The sequence below is a fragment of the Rhinopithecus roxellana genome, chromosome 6 (assembly GCF_007565055.1).
Source record: "Rhinopithecus roxellana isolate Shanxi Qingling chromosome 6, ASM756505v1, whole genome shotgun sequence".
Taxonomy (NCBI): Eukaryota; Metazoa; Chordata; class Mammalia; order Primates; family Cercopithecidae; genus Rhinopithecus; species Rhinopithecus roxellana.
In genome coordinates, this window is record NC_044554.1 from 43534121 (window position 1) to 43549172 (window position 15052).

Genomic DNA, 15052 nt, shown 5'->3' on the forward strand with positions numbered 1-15052 from the left:
TTGCTTGAACCCAGGAGGTGGTAGTTGCAGTGAGCTGAGATCATGCCATTGCACTCCAACCTGGGTGACAATGCAAGACTCCATCTTAAAATAAATAAATAGTAATTAAAAAAAAGAATGATACCTGAGTGAGTGCTGAGAGCAAGCTGGACTGGTCTTTGCCTACATTGGGTGATCCTGCATGATAGGGAGTTTCCAAGCATGAAGTGGGCAGCCCTGGTACCTCTGTGTTTATCTCTTGATACTGCCAAGCATGGACACAGAGGGAAATTCAGCTCTTCCACCGCCTTCCCTGCTGGTCCTGAAAATGAGCCAAAGTCTCTTCTTGATTGAACGGCTTTTCAGTCAGTCACTACGAGAATCAGAAGAGACCTAAGTAGCATGGGCTGAGTGCGGTGGCTCACGCCTGTAATCCCAGCACTTTGGGAGGTGGAGGCAGGCAGATGGCTTGAGTCCAGGAGTTTGAGACCAAACTGGGTGACATAGTAAGACTCCATGTCTACAATTTTTTTTCTGTTCTTTTTTTTTTTTTTAGTTAGCCAGGTGTGGTGGCACACACCTGTAGTCCCAGCACTCTTGAGAGGCCAAGGTAGGAAGATCACTTGAGCCCAGGAGTTTGAGACCAACTCGGGTGACATAGCAAGATCCCATCTCTACAAAACATTTTTTAAAATCTAGCTGGGCATGGTGACATGCACCTGTAGTCCCAACTATTCAGAATGCTGAGATGGGAGGACTATTTGAACCCCAGAGTTTGAGGCTGCAATGAGCTATGATTACACCACTGCAGTACACCCTGGATGACAGAGTCATTGTGACAGAGACTCTGTCATTAAAAAAAAAAAAAGGCTGGGCGCGGTGGCTCATGCCTATAATCCCAGCCACTTTGGGAGGCTGAGGTGGGCTGATCACCCGAGGTCAGGAGTTCGAGACCAGCCTTGCCAACATGGAGAAACCCTGTCTCTACTAAAAAAAATAAATAAATACAAAAATTAGCTGAGTTTGATGGTGGGCGCCTGTAGTCGAGCTACTTTGGAGGCTGAGGCAGGAGAATCGCTTGAACCCAGGAGGCGAGGATTGCAGTGAGCTGAGATCATGCCACTGCACTCCAGCCTGGTCGACAGAGCAAGACTCTGTCACACACATTCACAAAAAAAGACAGAGTGAATGAAAAAAGCAAGAAAGCAAGAAAGAGAAGGAAGGAAGGAAGGGAGGGAGGGAGGGAGGGAAAGAAAGAAAGAAGAAAGAAAGAAAGAAAGAAAGAAAGAAAGAAAGAAAGAAAGAAAGAAAGAAAGAAAGAAAGAAAGAAAGAAAGAAAGAAAGAAAGAAAAGAAAGAAAGAAGGAAAGAAAGAGAAAGGAAGGAAGGAAGGAAGGAAGGAAGGAAGGAAGGAAGGAAGGAAGAAAGGAAGGAAGACAGAAAGGAAGAAAGAAATACACACACATAGGGACGGACAATCCAGAGGCTCTAGAAGTTTTGCATGCTGACTGAATAGTGAATTGTTACTGATTCCCTTCTAGGTGGTGAAAAGTGACAGCTGCTCTCTGCAGTTACGATGCTGCCCTGCCACTATAGTCTCCCTCTGTAGTGATCCAATATTCTACTATATATCGGCAAAACTGTAGGTGCACACCTTATCTTTCTTAGAACGTTCAAAGCACACCCCACCCAGGAAAGCAGGCCCGTACCCTCAGTACATTTTCTCACAAAGGTGCCCTACTCTTTGCCTGAAATTTCACTGCTAAAGCTCCATTTCCTTTGCCTTTAAGAACTTCTCGGTATTCAAGGGTGTCCTCCTAAAGAAGTGCTGGAATAGGCTGGACTTGGCTCATGCCTGTAATCATAGCACTTTCAGAGGCTGAGGTGGGCAGATCACTTGATTGTGGTCAGCAGTTCAAGACCAGCCTGGCCAACATGGTGAAATCCTGTCTCTACAAAAAATACAAAAATTAGCCGGACACGGTGGCATGTGCCTGTAATCCCAGCTCCTTGGGAGACTGAGGCACAAGAATTGCTTGAATCTGGGAAGTGGAGGTTGCAGTGAGCTGAGATTGCACCATTGCACTCCAGCCTGGGCAACAGAGCAAGATTCCATCAAAAAAACAAGCAAAAAACCAAACAAACAACAACAAAAATAAGTGCAGGAATAGGGCCTATTCCCTGGAGCCTGGGTGCAGTGGCTCACACCTATCATCCCAGTTCTTTGGGAGGCCAAGGTGGGAGGATCATTTGAGGCCACGAGTTTGAGACCAGGCTGGGCAGCATAGCAAGATCCCATCTCTACAGAATAATATATATATATATATATATATATATAGAGAGAGAGAGAGAGAGAGAGAGAGAGAGAGAGAGAGAGAGCCAAGCATGGTGGCACATGCCCAGAATGGGGCCCATCTTAAACCTTCAGCAGCTGAAAAAATTGGAGTTCAACCAGAAGAGGGCAAGGCCTGGGACGAAATGCACAATGAGCAGGTTGGAGGAACTGACCTTTGCAAAGCATTTTTTGTTTTTTTTAGAGACAGGATCTTGCTCTGTCATCCAGGGTGGAGTGCAGTGGCCCTGTATTAGTCAGGGTTCTCTAAAGGGAGAGAACTAATAGGACACATGTATATATGAAAGGGAATTTACTAAGAAGAATTGACTCACACGATCGCAAGGTAAAGTCCCACGACAGGCTGTCTGCAAATCGAAGAGCAAGGAAGACAGTGGTGGATCAGTCCAAGTTCCAAAACCTCAGAAGTAGGGAAGCTGACAGCACAGCCTTCAGTCTGTGGCTGAAAGGCCCAAGGGCCCCTGGGAAATCACTGGTGTAAATCCAAGAGTTCCAAAGCTGAAGAACTTGGAGTCTGATGTTCAAGGGCAGGAAGCATCCAGCATGGAAGAAAGGTGAAGGCCAGAAGACTCAGCGAGTCTGCTTTGTTCCAGCTGTATTGGCAGTTGTTTAGATGGTGCCTACCCACACTGAGGGAGGGTCTGCCTCTCCCAGTCCACTGACTCAAATGTTACTATCCTTTGGCAACACCCTCACAGACACACCCAGGAACAATACTTGGCATCCTTCAATGCATTCAAGTTGACACTCAATATTCATCATCACAGGCCCGATCACAGCTCTCTCCAAAGCGCCAGAGAGACCTGCCGGGGTTTTGGGGGCTCCCAGAGACCGGTGGTCCATAACACCCTTCTCTGCTTCTCTGTGACTCTCAGTACAAACTCAGAGGTGGTGGTTGGATCACGTTGCAGCTCTCACCAGCTCTAACCCCTCAGGTGGGAAGCCTGAGATATCTTGGTTCTCATCTGTGAGTAAGGAGCATGCTCTCACCTGTTCTGCAGGGCTCACTATCCCAAAGTCTTGGTTTGTCCTGTGCAATTTTTGGGCAGGCAGGATGGCTTTGAGCTCTTCTGTGGGATTTCAACTTCCCGTGGCTCCCAAACCCATGTATGTCCTGCCTGGGCTGGAGCCTGGGTACCTACAGACCTACAGAGCTGCACTCTCTCCACGCCTAGCCAAGCATGTCACTCCTATCCCCACGGCTGGGCCGGATCCTCATTAGTGCCCTCTCAGACCTTAGTCCTGGCTCTAGTATCTCTTCTTGGAGCCAAAGTCATGACTTGCCTCTTGACTCTCCATTCAGCCCAGAGTTTTAACTCTTTACCCCCAACCACTGACTGACTTCTGGTTTCCAATCTTTAATCTGAGCCTTTGCAACTATTATTATTATTATTATTGTTATTATTATTTGAAATGGAGTTTCACTCTTTTTGCCCAGGCTTGAGTGCAATGGCACGATCTCAGTTCACTGTAGCCTGCGCCTCACAGATTCAAGTTATTCTCCTGCCTCAGCCTCCTGAGTAGCTGGGATTACAGGCATGTATCACCACGCCTGGCTGATTTTTATATTTTTAGTAGAGACAAGGTTTCACCATGTTGACCAGGCTGGTCTCGAACTCCTGACCTCAGGTAATCTGCCCTCCTTGGCCTCCCAAAGTGCTGGGATTATAGGCATGAGCCACCGTACCTGGCCAGCAACTTTTATTACTGTTAATGACTTAAAACTCATCTGTCAGCCTCCACTCACCAGGTCAGTGCCCTTTGGATATACATACAAGCAGAATCATATCTGAATTCATCTCTATGTCTCAGTTTACTCATTTGAAAAATGAAGAAATGATAGTATCTATCTTATAGGATTGTCATGGGGAATAAATGATTTCATGCTTGCAAAGTACTTATTTTGTTGTTGCTGAGATAAGGTCTCACTTTATCACCCAGGCTGGGGTGCAGTGGTGTAATCACAGCTCACTTCAGCCTTGAACTCCTGGCCTCAAGCCATCCTCCCAGCTCAGACTCCTTAGTACCTAAGACCAGAAGCATGCACCACCACACCTGGCTAATTTTAAAAAAATCATTTTGTAGAGACGGGGTTTTGCTTTGCTGCCCAGGCTGATCTCAAATTCCTGACCTCACGAGAACCTCCCACCCCAGCCTCCCAAAGTGCTGGGATTACCTTGCCCAGCCTGCAGGGTACTAAATACAGTATCTGATGTATAGAAAATGCTTGATGGCCAGGCGTGGTGGCTCACACCTGTAATTCCAGCACTTTGGGAGGCTGAGGCAGGCAGATCACCTGAGGTCAGGAGTTTGAGACCAGCCTGACTAACATGGTGAAACCCCATCTCTACTAAAAATACAAAAATTAGCCGAGTGTATGGGTGGGCACCTGTAGTCCCAGCTACTTGGGAGGCTGAAGCAGGAGACTCACTTGAACCTGGGAGGTGGAGGTTGCAGTGAGCCAAGATGGCGCCATTGTACTCTAGCCCGGGCGACAGTGCACCAGAGCGAGACTCCGTCTAAAAAAAAAAAGAAAGTGCTTGATAATGTTAGATATTATGATTACTACAATGATTGGTGATATTGCTCTCTCCAGATTCCAGCCCAGCCCTTTCAACTCTCCCGAATCTAAGCCAACGACAGTCAAGGTGAATTTCCTATTTGTTCCCAGCTGCTCTCCCTCTAGAGTTCCTTTCTTTCCTCCCTGGGTTTGCATCATTGGTGGGTGCCTGCAGGTCTCCAGGCTGTGCTGACTCAGATTTCAAATGAGGCCCGGGGCGCAGTGGCTCATGCCTGTATCAGTGCTTTGGTAGGCTGAGGTGGGCGGATCCCTTGGGGTCAGGAATTCGAGACCAGCCTGACCAACATGGTGAAACCCCGTCTCTACTAAAAGTATAAAAATTAGCCAGGCATGGTGGCGGGTGCTTGTAATCCCAGCTACATGGGAAGCTGAGACAGGAGAGTTGCTTGAACCTGGGAGGCAGAGGTTGCAGTGAGCCGAGGTTGTGCCACTGCACTCCAGTCTGGGTGACAGAGTAAGACTCTGTCTCAACAACAACAACAACAACAAAAGATTTCAAATGGACAGAGGCCCGGTGTCCCCATGACACCACCCACTATCTCCTCCCTAGTCCAGAGGAGCTAGGGATGCTTTGGGATCTCTCGGCAGGGCAGCCCTGAGCTCGTGTGAGGATGATATACTAGGTGCGATGGTGGAAGTGACATTGCAAATGAGGCAAATTAACTGTTCCAACCATAGCTGGAGTCTAAAGGTGGAGATGACAGGCAGTCCTATGAATATATGATCCTGACCACAGGCCAGCCAGAAATCAGTGTTGGCTGCAAAATTGAGCTGTGATTATTACAAAGAGTCAGAATGATGGCTTCAGTCATGATGCTTCGGGAGTTTCATAAAGAGCAGCCCAAACAATGTCGACATTAAGTATTTCGAGAGAGAAGGATGGTTTGTAAAGGAGCGTCTTCTTATTCCCTGAAAAGCTACTATGAAGACATCAGGCGTATGGAAATAACAGATGGGAAAGGCGAGAGGAGATCATTACTCTGAACTGTAAGTGCCATTATTGACAAGCGCAACCCACATCGCTGAGCAAATAGATGTGCCTGAGAGTGGGAGGGAGATACATAAAGAAAAGGAAGCATAAGCCAGATATTTCCAAACATTGTGGGGTGAAGAGAAATCGCATTAGGATGCTAGCATTCTTCAAAGTTAAAAAAAAAAAAAGGGTTTGAGCTGGAATGTGAGCAAGAAAGAACCCCTCAGCAGTTAATTAATAGGCTAATTTATTTTTCCTTTCTATATGACACAGTTGTTCTCAGTGTTGGGGGGATCACTCTGAAAATCTGATGAAAATGGTGTCTTCTTTTTCTTTGTTATTATTATTGTTATTTTTTGAGACAGAGTCTCACTCTGTTGCCCAGGCTGGTGTGCAGTGGCACGGTCTCGGCTCACTGCAACCTCCATCTCCCAGGTTCAAGCGATTCTCCTGCCTCAGCCTCCCTAGTAGCTGGGATTACAGGTAGGCACCACCACTCCTCAGCTAGTTTTTGTATTTTTAGTAAAGACAGTGCTTTACCATGTTGGCCAGGCTGGTCTCGAACTCCTGACCTCAGGTGATCCACCAGCCTTGGCCTCCCAAAATGCTGGTATTAAAGGTGTGAGCCACTGTGTCTGGTTGGTGTTCCTTTTCTAAAAAATGTCTTTATGAATACACAATCAATTTTTTGTTTGCTTCTTTTTATTTTAGGTTCAAACACATGCATGCTTGTTACATGAGTATGCTGCAAACTGCTGAGGTTTGGGTTTCTATCAAGCCCATCGCCCAAATAGTGAACATAGTATGCAATAGGTAGGTTTTCAGCCCTAGCCACTCTCCTTCTTTCTCTCTTTTTGGAGACGACTGCCACCTTCCCAGAGCCACCCCATGTTGACCATTGGATGCACTGTACGCAGGCTGTCTTGGGAAGAGAGTGTGGTTTTGAATAAGGCAGTTCTCTTCGGCTGAGGGCAAGTTCTGGAGATGGAGCAACTGAAGGAATGGGTGACTCTGTCCAGGAGCTGAAGATCTGGGTAGCACATGACAGTGTCCACTACACCATGGAGCCCTGCTTTAAAGAAGCCACCCTTTCTCTTGTGCTCTATGGAACATGCTTTGGGAATGCTGCCTCTAAGACTGTGGTTTAGAGATAAGCAATCTCTAATTGGAAGCTATGGGTCTTATTGTATTTATCCATCCAGAGCGTCTAATATAGCAAACTGTGATACTACATGAGCCTAAAAAGTTTAGGCACTTTGGGCAAGTTTAGGCACAATTTAGGCACAATCTCTGTAAGGCAAGCTTAGAACATCTGCAGATAGTATCTAGAAATAAATGGTGTAGAGTGTCTTACAGTGTAATGCAGACTTAAGCTAGTTAGTGGCAGAACTGAGACTTGGAGAGGTGCCTGGCTCTCAGATCAGTTTTGTTCCATTGCACCTACAAGCCCTTGGTTCCGGAGACAGAGATGTGAAGAAATTATATTCAGGAATCCCTTCACCAAAAGGGCAGCCAACCTGATGATTTGGAAATTCTATTTTGAGACCAGTTAAAAGAGAGAAATTTCAGTTCATTTCTCATTTGTCATTCACCAGGTCTGGGATGTCCCCGGGCAATGCTAAGCTAACATTCAGCAGTGTCTACAAGATGACACACAATATGTTGAAAGGTAGGCATTAAAGACCTTTGACGGCATTGGAAGAGAGTAATAACAGCCTCCCAAGAGTGATAAGAGCAGGAACAAATGTGAACTGAAGATCAAACATCAGCCAGCTACATAAGACAAGATTGAAATGGGACACCAGGCAGCCTCCGGGGTGAAGAGGCGATACGTGGGATCAGTGCTCTGAAACAGGAACATGACTGATCTCCAAAATAAACAGATGGACAGATCACAGCCTAATTTAGATACTACCTTGAGGTGACTGCCACTGAGGTTTTGATTTTTCTTCTATAAGTAGTTCACAGCTTTGCCAGAATATAAATAGACTACATTGAGGCAAAGCTTGAAGGAACCTAAAAGAGGGTATAGCCCCATGTCTTTATTTTCTTTATCAGCAAACCGAAGCCCAGAATAGTTTATTGATTTGCCTAAGGTGACACAACAAGTTAGTAACAACACGAGAAGAGAAATCAGGTCTTTTTTAAAAAAAATTTTCACAAAATTATTCATTTATAGACATTGAACATTTCGTGTGGTGGTCCCTGGGTTTAAACTCAGTAGACTGTGGAGTTGACTGGGCCACAGTGCGTGATTTCAGTAAGTTCTCAATCAATTGAGCAAAGAGATCCATCAACAAATAATAAGAGGACAGGCCAGGCACGGTGGCTCGTGCCTGTAATCTCAGCACTTTGGGAGGCCACAGCAGGTGGATCACCTGAGGTCAGGAGTTCGAGGCCAGCCTGGCCAATGTGGTGAAACCATGCCTCTACTAAAAACACAAAATCAGCCGGGTGTGGTGGCACACCCCTGCAGTCCCAGCTACCCCAGAGGCTAAGGCAGGAGAATCGCTTGAACCCAGGAGCGGAGGTTGCAGTGAGCCGAGACTATGCCACTGCACTCCAGCCTGGGCAACAAAGTGAAATTCCATCTCAAATAATAAATAAATAAATAAATAAATAAATAAATAAATAAAAAGAGGACAGACTAGAAAGTATACCGTGAGAGCGTTTTCACAATGCTAAGTGATATGATATATACAAAGTACTGAAAGCCTCTGACTAATTATGAGGTGCTTAGAAAATTGGTAGAAGTGGCTGGACATGGTGGCTCAAGCCTCTAATCCTAGCACTTTGGGAGGGCCAGGCGGGCAGATCACAAGGTCAGGAGATTGAGACCATCCTGGCTAACACAGTGGAACCCCGTTTCTACTAAAAATACAAAAATTGGCCAGGCAGGGTGGCATGCGCCTGTAAGCCCACCTACTCGGGAGGCTGAGGCAGGGGAATCGTTTGATCCCAGGAGGCAGAGGTTACAGTGAGCTGAGATCGTGCCACTGCACTCCAGCCTTGGCGACAGAGCGAGACTCCGTCTTAAAAAAAAAAAAAAAAAAAAAAAAAAAAAAAGAAACAAAGAAAAGAAAATCGGTAGAAATGCTGTGCTTGTATGATAGTCCTGATTTGCATCAGACCATTCTGGAAAGAGAGTTAGTATCTTTAATTTTCAGCTTCAACTCTGTCAATGTCCAGAATCAGTTCTGAATAGGCAAGAGGGTATGTTAACTGTTTTAGGTTCAAAGCACTTAGGGTCTGGATTGCCTCTGTCAGCATTGGGTCCAGTGCTCTGCATGCCTGGCCACCCAGTACAGCCAAATAGCTCAGTATACAGAAATAAATTTGGCCGGATGCGGTGGCACATGCTTGTAATCCCAGCACTTCGGGGCTCTGAGGCGGGAGGATCACTTGAGATCAAGAGTTTGAGGCCAACCTGGGCAGCCTAGTGAAACCCCATCTCCAGAAAAAATACAAAAATTAGCTGGGCATGGTGGTGCATGCCGGTTGTCACAGCTACTTGGGAGGCTGAGGTGGGAGGATTGCTTGAACCTGGGAGGTCAAGGCTGCAATGAGCTGTTATGGTGCCACTGCACTCCAGCCTGGGTGACAGAGTGAGACCCTGTCTCAAAATAAAACACAATAAAATGAAAAATTTTTAAAAATGGATTAGAAGAAGAGAGGGGAGTCTCATAGTACCCTTTGTAGGAAGTACCCCCAGGTCTCTGTCTTTATACCTCTGCTCTCTCTCCCCCTGAGTTTCAGAATATGATATGGGCATCTCTTAGAGTATCTGTCTCACGAGGCTGCCATCTTTGCCTTGATTTTTTTTTTTTTTTTTTTTTTTTTTTTTTTTGTGGCTTATTCGTGATCATTCATATGTTCCGGTCAAGTCAGCTATAACTTCTGGGATTATGTGACCATGGAGCTCTGGTGTCTACAGCTGTTTGGGCTATGTATAGGTTCTCTGATTCTTCAGAAAGAGAAGTTAAATTCATTTGGCACAAATTAGATCAGCTTCCCACCCCTCTTCCCAACAACTGTGGTCAGGGCAGCAGTCAACTACTATACTTAAAAGTCCATAGGCTTTCTCTGCCATCAATGACTGTGAGAGGCATTAGTCCTGGAGTGTCAACAGCTTAAGCAGGTGTCCTTAATGTGTCTAATGATCATCAACTCCCAAACATGCTTTCTTCTCTGTCATTCAGGTTTGGGGAGATTCAGCCTCAGTTCTTTCATTTCCTTTCCTTTCCTTCCTTCCTTCCTTCCTTCCTTCTTTCTTTTTTTCTATTTTTTTTGAGACAGAGTCTCACTCTGTCACCCAAGCTGGAGTCGGTGGAATGATCTCCGTTCACTGCAACCTGCGCCTCCTGGGTTCAAGCAATTCTCGTGCCTCAGCCTCCTGAGTAGCTGGGATTACAGGTTTATTTTTCTTTCTTTCTTCTTTGCTTGTCTGGCTTTTTCTTTCTTTTGGAGTCTAGGAGGGAGGGAGGGGGGAGGGATGGAGGAGGGAAGGGGGAGGGAGGGAGGCTGGGGAGTTGCGAGAGAGAGAAGCAGAGAGGGAGGCTTTTTTTCTTCGAGGAGAGGGATGTTCTTTGATTCTTAGCTCATTCCTTCCTCCTTCCCCCTCCCTCCCTCCCTCCTCCCTTCCTTCCTTCCTTCCTTCCTTCCTTCCTTCCGTCCTTCCTTCCTTCCTTCCTTCCTTCCTTTTTCTTTCTTTCTTTTTTCTATTTTTCATTTTTTTTGGGACAGAGTCTCACTCTGTCAGCCAGGCTGGAGTCAGTAGCATTATCTTGGCTCACTGCAATCTCCGCTTCTCGGGTTCAAGCGATTGTCGTGCCTCGGCATCCTGAGTAGCTGGGATTACAGGTGCTTGACACTATTCCTGGCTTATTTGTGTATTTTTAGTAGAGACAGGATTTTGCCATGTTGGCCAAACTGGTCTCGAACTCCTGACCTCAAGTGATCCACCCACCTCGGCCGGAGATTACAAGCATGAGCCACCGTGCCCAACAGTTTTCCCATTTTCAACTAAGCTCTCCACCACAGTGATGTTAGGCTTCATTGATTATCCAGTATAATACTGCTCAGGCTGCCTTAGCAAAATATTACAGACTAGGTGGCTTCAATGACAGACATTCATTTTATCAGTTATGGAGGCGCAAAGTCTCAGATCAAGGTGCCAGCAGGTTTGGTTTCTAGTGAGGTCCCTCTTGCTGGCTTGTAAACAGCTGCCTTCTGACTGTGGCCTTCCCGCTGTGTGCCTGTTCTACTAGCATCTCCTCTGCTTCAAAGGGCACTATGCCTCTTAGTTAGGGCCACACCTTTGTGACCTCATTTATCTTTAATTACCTCCTGTAAAGTCCTATTTCCAAATACAGTCACGCTGGGGGTTAGGGCTTCCAAACATGAATTCTAGGGGGATGTGGTTCAGTTCATAGCACACAGCAATCGTCTTCTAACTTGGAACCCTCCCAAAAGCAGGAGTTCCTTCGCTGGGGTCTTACCTCATTGTCCTGGGCAAGTTGCTGCTAATGGGGTCACAACAGCCATGTGACAGCTTTGGTCAATACTAAAATAGGCAAAAGAGAAATTTAATTAGGATAGGCAAAAACATTAATTAGGCAAAAAATGTTAGGATGGTAGCTGTCTTTTGGAGGGAGGAACCGGAAGAGTGATGAGGCTTCTGAGAAGCTATTTTTTTATCTGAGTGCTGGTTGCATGGCTGTGTTCAGTTTGTGAAAATTCATCAACCTGTATAATTATGAGATGTGTCTTCTGTGTGAGTGTTGGTTCTAGTCACTCAGTAATGGGTAACAAATCACTGCAAAACTTGGTGGCTTAAAGCAACATTAACTGTTCTCATGAATCTGCAATTTGGGCAGAGCTTGGCAGGGATAACTTGTGTTCACTACTTTCATCATCAGCTGGGGCAGCTGGAAGGCTGGGGACTAGGATTATGTGACGCTTTCTCACTTCCACGTCTTCCAACTGATGCTGGCTAAAATGGAATTGAAATGGTGCTAGCTTTGGGTAAAACTTTAGTTGGGGCTTTTGCCTGGAACACCTACATGGGGCCTCCTCATGTGGTCTGGGCTTACCCACAACATGGTGACAGGGTTTTAAAGATGAGCATGGAGAGTCAGGTGGAAGCCATATTTTCTTTTATGACCTTGTCTCCGAAGTGTATAGTGTCACTAGACCTGAATTTTGTTCGTCAAGGCAGCCACAAACACCCATTCGATTTCAAAGTGAGGAAAAAATTTACTCTATCTCTGGCTAGGGAATGGCAAAATTCTGAAAGATTACTGGGTACCAGATATATTGCTGTGGCAAATTTTGAAAAAAAAAATACACCCTGCTGTAATGTTGTACTTTAATAAGAAGTTTAAAATTTTAGGTACAATAAAATTGTGGAAAAATGTAGCAGATTGTTTGGAAGAAACAAGTGGAGACAAATGACAAACCAGGCCAAAATCAAAAAGTCTAAAGTCATATCACGTATCTTTATCCACTCTTGATCTTCTAAAAGCCTCTAACGTTGTAAAAATCTTTGACATGTAACCATCTTACATGGAGTAAAATAGTAAACAAAAAGCCCTCAGCAACTCACATTGTGGCAGTAGGCAGGTTATTACATGGGGCTGGTTGAGACTTGTGTATTTTTTTTCCAGTCATTTGTAATCATAGTGGAAAAAAGGAACATTATCTATGAAATAAGAGGCTGTGGTGTCCAGGAAATGGAGCATGAAAATGACTTTGCTGTGATGTAGAGATTAGGCAGAACAACCCATGTGAATTAGCAAATGGCAGGCAAATACAGTACATTCAAGTGTAACTTCAGTGCAATTTCAAAGGATTTGTTACATGAAGAACTAGAAATTCTCCAAAGCAATATTAAATACTGATTCCGCCCCCCCCCCCCCCCACAGAATGGAGCGGTAATTCCCTTGGAAGGACGTGAAAAGCTTTCCAATCTCAAGGTGATATCAGAGCTCATTCCCACTGAAACACTTGGATGCTCTTTCTCCAGCTACCATGCTCTTTTTTCCACTCAAGGTGATTCCTAAACGTACTTGTGTCCACCTTTACCCCATGGCATCATCCAAAAGCCCATCCATCCAGCTGTGCATTCAGGCTTAAAACTGATGATGCTCCATCTCCGTTTTCAGAAACTTTCTTGGTTCCTTCTTGCTCAATTTCCGGCTTATTCTGGGCTCCAGGCATGCATCATTGCACCTTCTGACTCTCTCCATTTTGTTATGCGTGATCTGCCCTACTCCACCCTTTGAACTTGGGGCCAGACTTAGTTCTTCCATTTTGTGTCTCTGAGAGATAGATTTCTTTCTCTTTTTCTTTTTCTTTTCTTTTCTTTTCTTTTTTTTTTTTTAGACGGAGTCTTGGTCTGTCGCCAGGCTGCAGTGCAGTGACGTAATCTCCACTCACTGCAACCTCTGCCACCTGGGTTCAAGTGATTCTCCTGCCTCAGCCTTCCAAGTAGCTGAGACTACAGGTGCCCACCACTATGCCCAGCTAATTTTTGTATTTTTAGTAATGACAAGGTTTCACCATGTTGGTGAGGACGGTCTCAGTCTCTTGACCTCGTGATCTGCCCGCCTCGGCCTCCCAAAGTGCTGGGATTACAGGTGTGAGCCACTGCGCCTGGCCAACAGATGGATTTCTTTTGCCCCAGGAGTTTGTATCCCTGGCCACTTTAAATAATTCTATCTACACAAGGGCTGTACTTGGATCCCATCCTTAATATTCTTCTGAGAGGTCCTAACACGAGACAGCAGGACCATGTGGGGTTACAACTTGCTCAGACTGGTTATGAATAGGGTGTGCATTCTGGCTCAAACAGTGTAGAAGCCACTCAGGATAACCACACTGCTGACATCTTCATAGGTACCTCATCATAACAACATTTTAAGATTGAAATAGAATTTTAATGATTTTCAGAAAGGAAGAGAATGCAGGTTCCCACAGACACTGCAAGCCCCCTCAAGCTTAGGCAGTGGCCCTAACTCAGATCTCTCTTCCTTCTAGATCAACACAACTGGTAAGTCAGGTCTCAGCTCATATAACACATTCACTTCAACATCCCTAGGGCACAGTTTCTGGGTTCTCAGCTAATATTTGTTAAATGAATGAAAACCCATCTGTGTATCTCTTTTATCATTAAGCGATTCAGACCCCAAAATTATATACCCTCAGAAAAAAAGTTAAGTGTTGCCAAAATGGATTTATATTTGCACTGTGTTTTTCATTCCAGTGGCAGCTCACAGTACCATTTGGTGCTGTAAGCATGAATGAAAATTGTGCAGGGCTTCTCACGGGCAGAATAGTAAGTCACATCAGCTTTCCACCCAGACTGTATCCATCTGGGTCCTTCATCCTCATCTCCCAATAGCATGTACTCTTCTTACTCTGAAAAAGATGACAGCTATATTTGTGGTTCAGTTGAGTGAATTAGAGATAATTTTCCCTTTCTCTACACCAGCTGTTTTCTTAAGATCAAGAGGGTGGTAAATTCTCATTGTGTTCTCTTCTCAGCACAAGAGCACCCAACCTCAGGAATAGTCTCTTCTGCTTAAGAAGAGCAATCATTTGCCACTTGACTTTTCACTTCCTTCTGTCAGAGGGGGTCAGTATTTTATAACCAACTGTGTGTCAATTGCTTCCCTGTCAGCATTTCATCGTTACTAGGTTGACCTCTCTTAAGAACCTTTCTACTTCAAAAACATAGAGATGTATTAGAGAATGGGGTTAAGAAAGGCCATCGGAGGGATATATAATAAGGCATCATTAATGAATGCTAGTTAAAAATCTAACACACATTTTTATCTTTGAGTTCTTGGGGAAACTTTGAGAAGATGCATTTGAATAAATAGCCCAAAGCCCTTGGAAAGGAGCACACATTAATTAATTCCTTAGACATTTATTGTGAGCCTACGAAGGATAAGACCCTGTCTGTCTTGCTCCTGTCTTGCTCAGCAGTGGAGGGTTCATAATGGCACTTGCCTGGTTGGAGAGAGATTTAAGCAGATGACAAGGAGGAAGTGCCTGGTGCAGGATAAGGGCTCAGGAATGGTCCAGGTTGTTCCCACTTGGAGCTTCAGGTAGATTCCAATCTCGCATGGTGGCAAAACAAAGCAAAACGACAACAAAGATTTTGT

At 45.2% G+C, this 15052-nt stretch overlaps 1 long non-coding RNA gene across 1 annotated transcript; it reads left to right on the forward strand.

The window, feature by feature from the left end:
- Positions 1–1535: 1535 nt before the first annotated feature.
- LOC104664228 lies at positions 1536–13935 on the forward strand. The gene is made up of 6 exons (XR_748228.2): positions 1536–1620; positions 4928–4979; positions 5830–5899; positions 7481–7554; positions 12809–12935; positions 13836–13935. It is a non-coding gene; the product is annotated as an uncharacterized LOC104664228 (long non-coding RNA).
- The last annotated feature ends 1117 nt before the right edge of the window (positions 13936–15052 follow it).